The sequence below is a fragment of the Rhea americana genome, unplaced genomic scaffold (genome assembly GCF_003343005.1).
Source record: "Rhea americana isolate MKP2758 unplaced genomic scaffold, rheAme1 scaffold_45, whole genome shotgun sequence".
Taxonomy (NCBI): Eukaryota; Metazoa; Chordata; class Aves; order Rheiformes; family Rheidae; genus Rhea; species Rhea americana.
This window is the reverse complement of record NW_028186590.1, coordinates 1,326,179-1,334,843: the sequence shown is the minus strand read 5'-3', so window position 1 is coordinate 1,334,843 and position 8,665 is coordinate 1,326,179. Positions and strand designations below refer to the sequence as shown.

The 8,665-nt window shown below is 36.0% G+C and overlaps 1 protein-coding gene across 3 annotated transcripts in view; it reads right to left on the bottom strand.

Moving 5' to 3' along the window:
- COL19A1 (collagen type XIX alpha 1 chain) overlaps positions 1-556 on the bottom strand; it is a 213,410-nt gene extending 212,854 nt beyond the window's left edge. For all 3 annotated transcript variants that reach the window (XM_085316027.1, XM_085316028.1, XM_085316029.1), the window contains exon 1: positions 454-556. The gene's annotated coding sequence lies outside the window, so the exon portion shown is untranslated. The remainder of the gene's footprint in view (positions 1-453) is intronic.
- Between the last annotated feature and the right edge of the window lie 8,109 nt (positions 557-8,665).

The following is an 8,665-nucleotide window of genomic DNA, read 5'->3' as shown; positions in this document are numbered from 1 at the left end:
GCCCGGCCGCCCCCGCGCAGCGCCCGCCGTGCTTTGAGCGCCGCTGCAGCTAGGTGCATGCGGGCCACCCCGACGCGCCCCGGCTAGACAGACACTAACGGACACGTTATTAACCGTAAACGTGTGAGTGCGTTAATAAACATGCTGCTAAGTGCTGTGCCAGTTTGCAGCGCTGCCTGATCCTTTTTGTAAATTACTGCGGATTTACTGGGGCTGTTTTGATCAGCGTATTTTAACACATATCTATATTCACACGCAAACACATCAGCATGCTCCTACAGCATAGACTGATAACTGTACATTAAAAGGTGACTGTGGACATTTTACAGGATATGCTTAAAATTGGCAAAAACAGTAATAAACATAGCTGGCAGCTGTAAAATAGAAAAGAACACACAGATACAGGAGTGTGTGTGATGTTCAAACAATTGCCTACAAATAGGAGCGGCTTACCTTTAATTTGTGCTCTAGTATCTCCCCCCGAAGCACAGTAAATGCCCGTACAACGCTGCCGTAGCRCCGAGGAGTTGCTGGAGTGAGTCTCCAAAGAGTGGTAGAGGGGGATGCAGCTCTGTCCTTATTAGTCTCACACAGTGTGACCCTCCCACTCCGCGAGCACAGAACACGCAGCGAGAAAGGACAAGCAGCAATCCAGACACAGATTTTACACAATCGCACTAATATATCCCAAGTCCGGTAACAATGTAAGAAATGTGGTTTCTTCCCTCCCCCCCCCGCCCTGAACAGTTCCACGAATAAAATTGCCAGAGTATGAATGCATGAATGAAAAGCGTCTGGTTTCTAGTTGTAAGGAACTGGCTATGCACATTAGCACACTAGCAGGAACTGGCTTTTAACACTTAAGTGTTAGCACACATAATTAATTTTATATACTTTTTCATAAATTTAGAATCAACCATCCAAGYAACCAAGAGAGTGCACCTATTTATGGCACTGGTGCTGCAAGGCACAGCAGATGATTGACATTTATTATGCCTTTTTAAATCTATCATTTACAAACCAGAATGTTCTTGCACTGCATTATCATCGCTCTGCTAAAATGCTGACACTTAGCATTGCCACTAACTCTCATTTGAATATGTTAAACTGCACTTTTCACAGGTCCTCTAAGTGTGCTTGTGGCAGTTTTCTGTAATGCRTTTTACCCATGTAAGCCAGAGGAGAGCAGGATGGAGAAAAATAAAATGACCAGAAATATATACACAGCAGGTAGAGAGAATAAGGTTATAATTAAGCGTATCTCATATATATACTAGAGACACATTCTATTTCTTTCCTAGTAGAACCTTTCTGACAGGAAAAAGAAAGAAGTTATGGTGACTCATGATGGCTGATCATGTGAAAGTTTACTAGCCTAACACGAATTTAGCTCAACTGCTCTTAAGACCAGAAAACTGATAAGGTTACCTTTTAGCTTTGTCCTCCAATAGATTCTGAACAGTGTTTTCTCATTCCAACCAAGACAAGTTAGCAGGATAACAAATGCATCACATGGACAGACATGCTTATCTTGTTGGTTTAAAATTTCAGTATTATTGCTGTCCTTCCTAATTTAGAATCACAAGAGAAAGATGAAATTGCAGCTTAGGTATGTGTCTATTAGGGTGTTGGTTTAATTCACAGCTTGGCCACAGGCTTGCAATATCATTTTGGGAAAGTCACACTTCTCTTAGACTTCAGTCTCCCATTCGGTAAAATAGGAAAAGTAAAGCTTCCCTACCTCACAGGGTGAGGCTCAAGAGCCCCGTCCTCCCGCTGACAAATCATCCGAGCACTTCCTTTGCCTTGAGACTGTTCATTTGATAAAGGCTTCTGTGTTGAGCCCTATTTCAATGTTTCAGAAAGAGTTTTGAGATCCTCAGTTGAAAGACCCTTTGTAAAAGCTCTGCTCCTAGTGAAAGGCGTTATCATTATTGATTTGGAAAAAATGGAGTTTCTCATTGCTCTTTCAAATTATAAGTTCTTAAATTCTTTCTGCTTTGCTTCATTTCACATACCCCAAATATCTGGGTTCAGCTCTACTAAACTGGACCAAGCACAATCTGATTAATTTGCATGAATTTAAGCTCTCAGTTAGCTAAACATTCTCAGTTGCATAACACTTTGCACACACAATCAGTTCATCCTTTAAAGAAATTTTTCTGTGTCTCAGAGTTTCAGGATTGTTTAAATGTCCATATCCAAATTTTCTGTCTTCATTTCCTATGAAGTCACAATGAAACATAGCCCTAAACCAAGGATGCTTTTCTACCTATTGTGAGAGCTACACTCCAAATAGAAAATTAAAAATACCTTATTTGGACCATGCCAATTTCACAGCCAATTTCACAACACTCCACATCATCATGAGAGCAATAAATAGAAGAATTAGAAATTACTGCAATATTTGCCAGCTAATATAGACACTTCCTATACTTTAGCCCAGATTTTCAACTAAATGGGATCATGCCAGTTCACATAAATCAATGGAGTAACACCGATTTGTAATCTTTGAAGGACTTGGGCAATAGAGACTATCCTTCTATGTATTTATGGACCAATATTGTTCATATTGGAGAATACAATCTTGAATGACTAGTGACAGAAACACTAGGAACAAGGAAAGCCTAAGTGTTTACAGACTTCTCTCAAGAGCCAAAAAAAGCTTCTCTCTCTCTCTCCCRCAATTTAAGAGAAATAGAAAGTCTCAAAGTCACATCTGGCAAAATTTCTCTGCATCATGAACAGCTTAAAAAATCAGATCATCTGCAGTCAAGTCTACCTGGAAAGAATTATTAGTGTACTCCACAAAAAGCATCATCTATACTCAGTGCTCTTCTGCTCTGTATTCAGGAGGCAGAGGAAATGCTGATGATACAATGTGAGCTGAAACACCAGCAGCAAATAGATGTTTATATTACCTGTGTAGTAACAGTTTTCCAGCTATCCCACAACTTAGCTGAAACTCTCACTTGTATACAGAAGACCAGATTAGACCTGAATCCAAGCAGGGGCCAAAGCGAATATGTCAAGAAACAGAAGAGAGAGAAATTAAGAAGTTTGAAACCACACTTTAGCACAAACACGGGGAACACAGGTTCTGTCTCCTGTGCCAAAGGGGAGCTGCTCTGCTGAGTAGCCTTTATTACAACTGCATTTGCAGGCAAGATGCAGGGGAAAAAGGAGATAGAATTTAGGGGGAAGAAAACTCTTATTTTGTCTAGAAAAGTTGCTATTTTTTCATACGAGAAAGAACTTAGAGAAAGTTGTTTTTTCTCGGTGGTATGAGATGTCCAAAAAAGCCAAGTAGCACAATCCACCCTTGCCTGTTTGGTACTAACAGATTAGTCTTCATCTTATTACTCTCACATTTTTAATTTTAGTGTTGCTCATGACAACATACATACAGGAATGAAGCTGTGAGCTCAGATAAATCTCTTCAGAAGTAGCAGTATTCTACCTCAAAAAAAGCTTACTAGAAAGGCATTAATTTGAAACTCTCCTTACCACGCTATTTCTCATTGAATGTAGAGTCTAGTATTTCTATTCTTTAAGTAAACTCTAAGTTTAAGCCCTTATGTGGTATTGTTTTTGCCAGATGGTTCTTTCTGCCCTTTGCAACATTTGCTTCTCATGACAACTGCATACCACTGAAAGAATTAAAATATAAATGCTACTAAATACGCTAGACTGAACTATGATGTAACGGACAAAATAGGTGGAATCCTATCCTTGTTGAAAGTTAACAGAAAAATTCACTAATGTAAATGGTGTAAAGATGTCACTCAAATGAGGAAACTTTGGCAGACAGTATGTGAAAAAGGAATTATTTACATGCATGTGAGCACACACACACATGAAGCACCCAAAATATCCTAAGTCACAAAGCAAACAGAAAAGCTGGATGTATCATGTTATTTCTTCTATAGGAGAGGAAGAAAAGAACAATAAAAAGCCCACCCCTGCTACTTCCTTTTTTCTGCTTAGAAAGTACTCAGATTTTCAGTGAAGGGGCCAAAATAACTGTCAGAAAGATATAGAGAGAATACTTACTGCTATGCTTTTGCAATACTCATTGTGTTGGCTCAACAAATCACACTCATTATTTCCTCTGCTTTTTCTTTGACACTTTATAGCGTATCTTAAAGTAACAATTTACAAATAATAATACCATAGTAACAAAAAAATGATTCTGTGCTTTTCCTCTAATTTAATGGTGCTGATAACCTTGATCTCCAAAAAATAATGTGGAGTTGAATCATGTGAAATGTTAAGCGCTATGAGATTCTAACATGGAAGATGTTTCTTATTTTTTAAAATGAACATATATTTCAAAGTAAATCAATTACTAAGTATATACATGGCWTTCTTGATATAGTGTTTATATCTACTAGTTGCAAACATGTCAGCAGCTGAGTCATGTAATTGGTAAAGTACTCGGGATTACTTGGAAACAAATATATTTTGTGCACACACTACTATTTAAAACATTAGTACAAAAATTCAGTGGAATTACTCAAACTTGTGCAAATGCTGAAATTGTAGAATGTCATATGATATCAGTACTGTCTAAATATGCTTATGGAAACAATGCTAAGAATAATACTGCCAAAACGTGTATGTCCTTAATCTATTAAAGAAACACTTCATATTCTTACAGATAGATACAGACATGTATATACCTATACTGTCATTATACAAACAGCTTTCCCTGTGGTCTACAGCTTCATGAACCATGCAAAGAAACTGAAAAATTGGGGGGAAAAAATCTGTACGTATTCCACTGTTTTCCTTGCCTTACGGAAATAAAGCAGGAAGTGTGTGCCTTTCGGTGGCTTTTCTATTGTGCCAGACTAAAGTGCGTAGTGAAACAGCTGCTCACAGAGCAGAAGGGCTGAAAGGTAGTTTCCCAAAACATATCACATCATCTGGCTTGTTTTTGAAGTACCTATATGTCTTTAAAAGTCATTGCATATAATGAAAAGATGAAAGCCAAGTTTTAGGCAGCTGTGCTGCAAATTACAGGGTTTTGCTCAGTATTTCTGTATGGATATTCTAAAATCCTGTGCATAGGCTGAACAAATCTGTAAAGCACTGAGATACATTAATCTAAAATTGCTGCAATGCAAATTATTATGAAAAGGCAGGTGAAGAGCAAAAGAAAGGTATTACCTACATTTAAGATTCCACAAATGTTCTGGGCTATTTAAGCCTTTTAGACTTAAAGCGTAACCTTTAGATAAAGACAAGACTAGAAGGCTCTAGTGTCTGCACTTGCTTTTTAAAATTTATGGAGACAAAACATAGGTAGCCCACAAATATCAATTAAAAGTCCATTTTAAATTGCAACAGATATGTCTTAAATTAAGGTCTCACTGTTAGCCACTGTCTCTTATTGTTGTGTCCTTCCTATCCAGGTAGTTTGCTCAAAGTTTTATTTAAATACATAATGCTATAATGGTAAGTACAATGATTTTAGGTCCAATTATGAATGGTATTTTCAACTTTTTTAGAAAATAACTTCTGTAAATTTGCCTGAGCAAGACTACAATTGGTAAATGCAATCATCAATTTTATCAATATAGTAGGTACAATCATATTAACACATCCAAGACCTTGATTATATGCAGAGCTACTTACCATTGTTATTTTAATGTTCAATTTCAATAGTGTAAAGCAACATAAAAATGAAATAATAAAATTGCAAATATTTTATTTAYATTTATTGCTAAATAAATGGGCACAATAAATTCAAAAGTCAAAGTAAGTGCTTATTTAATCCATATCTCTGCATTTATATACTTTCTTTATTTGCCTTTCATCTAGGAGTAAATATTCCTCAGGATTTAACTGATGTTATACTTTTAAGTCAACAGTTACACAGATTTATGYCAGGCTGATGTCTGGCTAGAATTACCTACTCACAATCTGAGATGTAAAAGAACTCTGAATTCAATAGCATCTAAAGGCTGTAGCTAAAAGTGAGACAGAAGTACCTACAGAAAAAGTCTATCTATCTGTTTTGTGCCCTCTAAAATGACGTACTTGCCTATACACATTGCAAATCAACATCCTAAGTCATCCTGTGCATATGTCAACTTTTGAGAGCTGGAGAATGTGTGCRCTAATAGAAAATAACATTCGAAAGGAAAAAGAATTTATCACAGCCTGTCTACAGTGTTTGCAAGACTATTTGGATCCCCAGGCAGTGCAATTCAAATAAATTTTACTATTTATTAGGAATGCAAAATGAAACATTAGCTGCTACAAAAGACAGCATTATGAATAAATAGAAGATTCTTCAAGAAAACAGATCTAACTGTGTACTGTATTCAGCCTAACATTGGCATTAACCTTTGAATTGTTTATTTTTGGCACTTCAAATGTGGTTTGGACACAATGGATTAATTTAATTTTGGAGCAAGGTCAAGCAATTTAACATGAATGTACCACTTGGATGAAGCTTGGAAAAGCTAGGATCAGTTCTGATTCTTCTCTTCCTGGAAGCCATGTAAGTGGAATCCATACACAACTTGTTAATAGTTTTAACTGAGTACCTAACTTAATGTGGCCAATTAGTCATTGAGTCAGCATTAGTGCTGGAACTATCTATGGATCCTGTAACCATTTAGGGAGTGAGTATTTTCATATGCAAAATTGTTCACGTGCATTTAGAGCCTATATCCAAACCAGCAGATAAAAATATATAATTATTTATATAAAAATATATAATTTTATAATTATAAAAATATAATTATTAGAGTAGTAATATATGATATAGTGTGTAGTAAAGAAAGTATTTAATTTTACAAAATTATGCTGGGAAGATGAACCGTCACCTCAGCTCAAAGGCTCAAGMTTTCATTATTTTATTATTTTTAATATTATATATCTTAGTACATTTTTATACAAATTATTTTTATACATTTTATTATTTCCAGTCTCCTGAAGGGGAGAACATTAATGAGATGCTAACAGGCTGTCTTCTAAGAAGAATTATACTTAGGTCCTGCTTTTGTTTGTTACTCTTCAGTAAGATCAAATTTTGTGTAATGAAATTGTGTTCACTCAAATCTTTTCAGTATGAATAAATACAGCTTGATATGTCTTCAAACTTATTTGGGAACCGATTTTGGCTTGCATATCAAAATTACAAGGTCAGGTCTAAGAACAAATGGAATGACCTGTTTTAAGACTGACTGCTTAGATATTCATCAGCAACACTGAGCTCATCTCTCCTAGTGCAATATTGTTCCATTTCCCAGAACTTAGAATATAAAAGTTACTTATTTAAGGAATAGTTTTCATGTTATAGATGCTTCATTGATTTAAAAGAAACTTTAAAATTTATTTCTACAGATTTAACTTCTGGAGAATAAATTTAGAAGGAAGGCTGATGCTGAATAAGATAAGCCTGTTGAKAGGAATAAAAAACAGACAGACAAACCTATTCTAACCATAGAATGTAACAATATATAGTTTTATAACTAGCCGTAACAGGAAACAGAACGTTGTATCAGGCACACACACAGCACAGTAACATTCAGCATTTGTCTTTACAGAGGGTGTATCTTCACCACGGAAGTATTTCTGGCCCAGAAATACCAATCTAATACCAAATTAGACTAGTCTAGTTATGAATGACCCAACTTGCAAGCTTTCCTCGGAGTTCTCTCTAGCTTTGAACTTTCCTTCCTAAATCCACAGGACTTCTGAGTACATCTCATGGTTCTTTATGGTACTGTGTGGCAAACTGCTGTAGGTATGTTTCCAGGGCATCGAGGGAGATGCTGTCTGAACAGAGCCCACATCTGGAACTGTGGGAAGACAAAGGACTATGAGTACTCGATTTGGCATGTTTCTTTACTGTAAAGACCACAGAGTTAATAAGCCAAAATCAATTTAAACATCAGTTTAAAACCAACTAGAAGCAGTGTCAGTTAATTTAGACCAAGGGAATGGTGCAACTTTGATTACATCTGTAAACAGGAACTTAAATAGCAGATGTGGTAAAGCCTAGGTGTTAAGTCAAGTTACTTGAGGCACCTGAGATATCTAAAGTAAGAATATAATCTCCACAGCTCTAGAGTTAGGATTAACTGCCTTCTAGAAGYGCCTCTCTTCCTTGATTTTAGGGTGACAGCATTCATAACTTCAACCCGACAACTAAGTTTCTGAAGTCAGGTGAGATGAATCTGCACTTAAGATCCTTAGTTAAAGGTTTTACAGACTCTGAAGGCATCCAGCATTTATATAGTTATTTAAATAGATATTTATTTATACTTGTTTAGTAAGACCAGTGCAGCTTTTGTATGTAGTCTTATATACTTAGAAATATTTACATTCTACATCTGCCTGAAAATTGGCTATAAAAATGACCTAAACCACTATAACACAGTTTTACGATTGTGTAAATTGTTCATAAAATAAACTTAACTGACTTAAATCAACGTAGTTCATATTTTTAATTAAATCAAAGTCTGTGTACAGAGGACTTAGGGAAGACTCCATAAGCACTGGAAACAGAAATGATTAATTAAGAATCTTCAATTATATCCATCTAAAACTCTCCCATTTATATTCAGAGCAGCTGCTTTCAACAGCTTTATTAACAAAAACTGATGTTGTACTACCATAAAGATGTATACATCCTTTTTTAATGTAA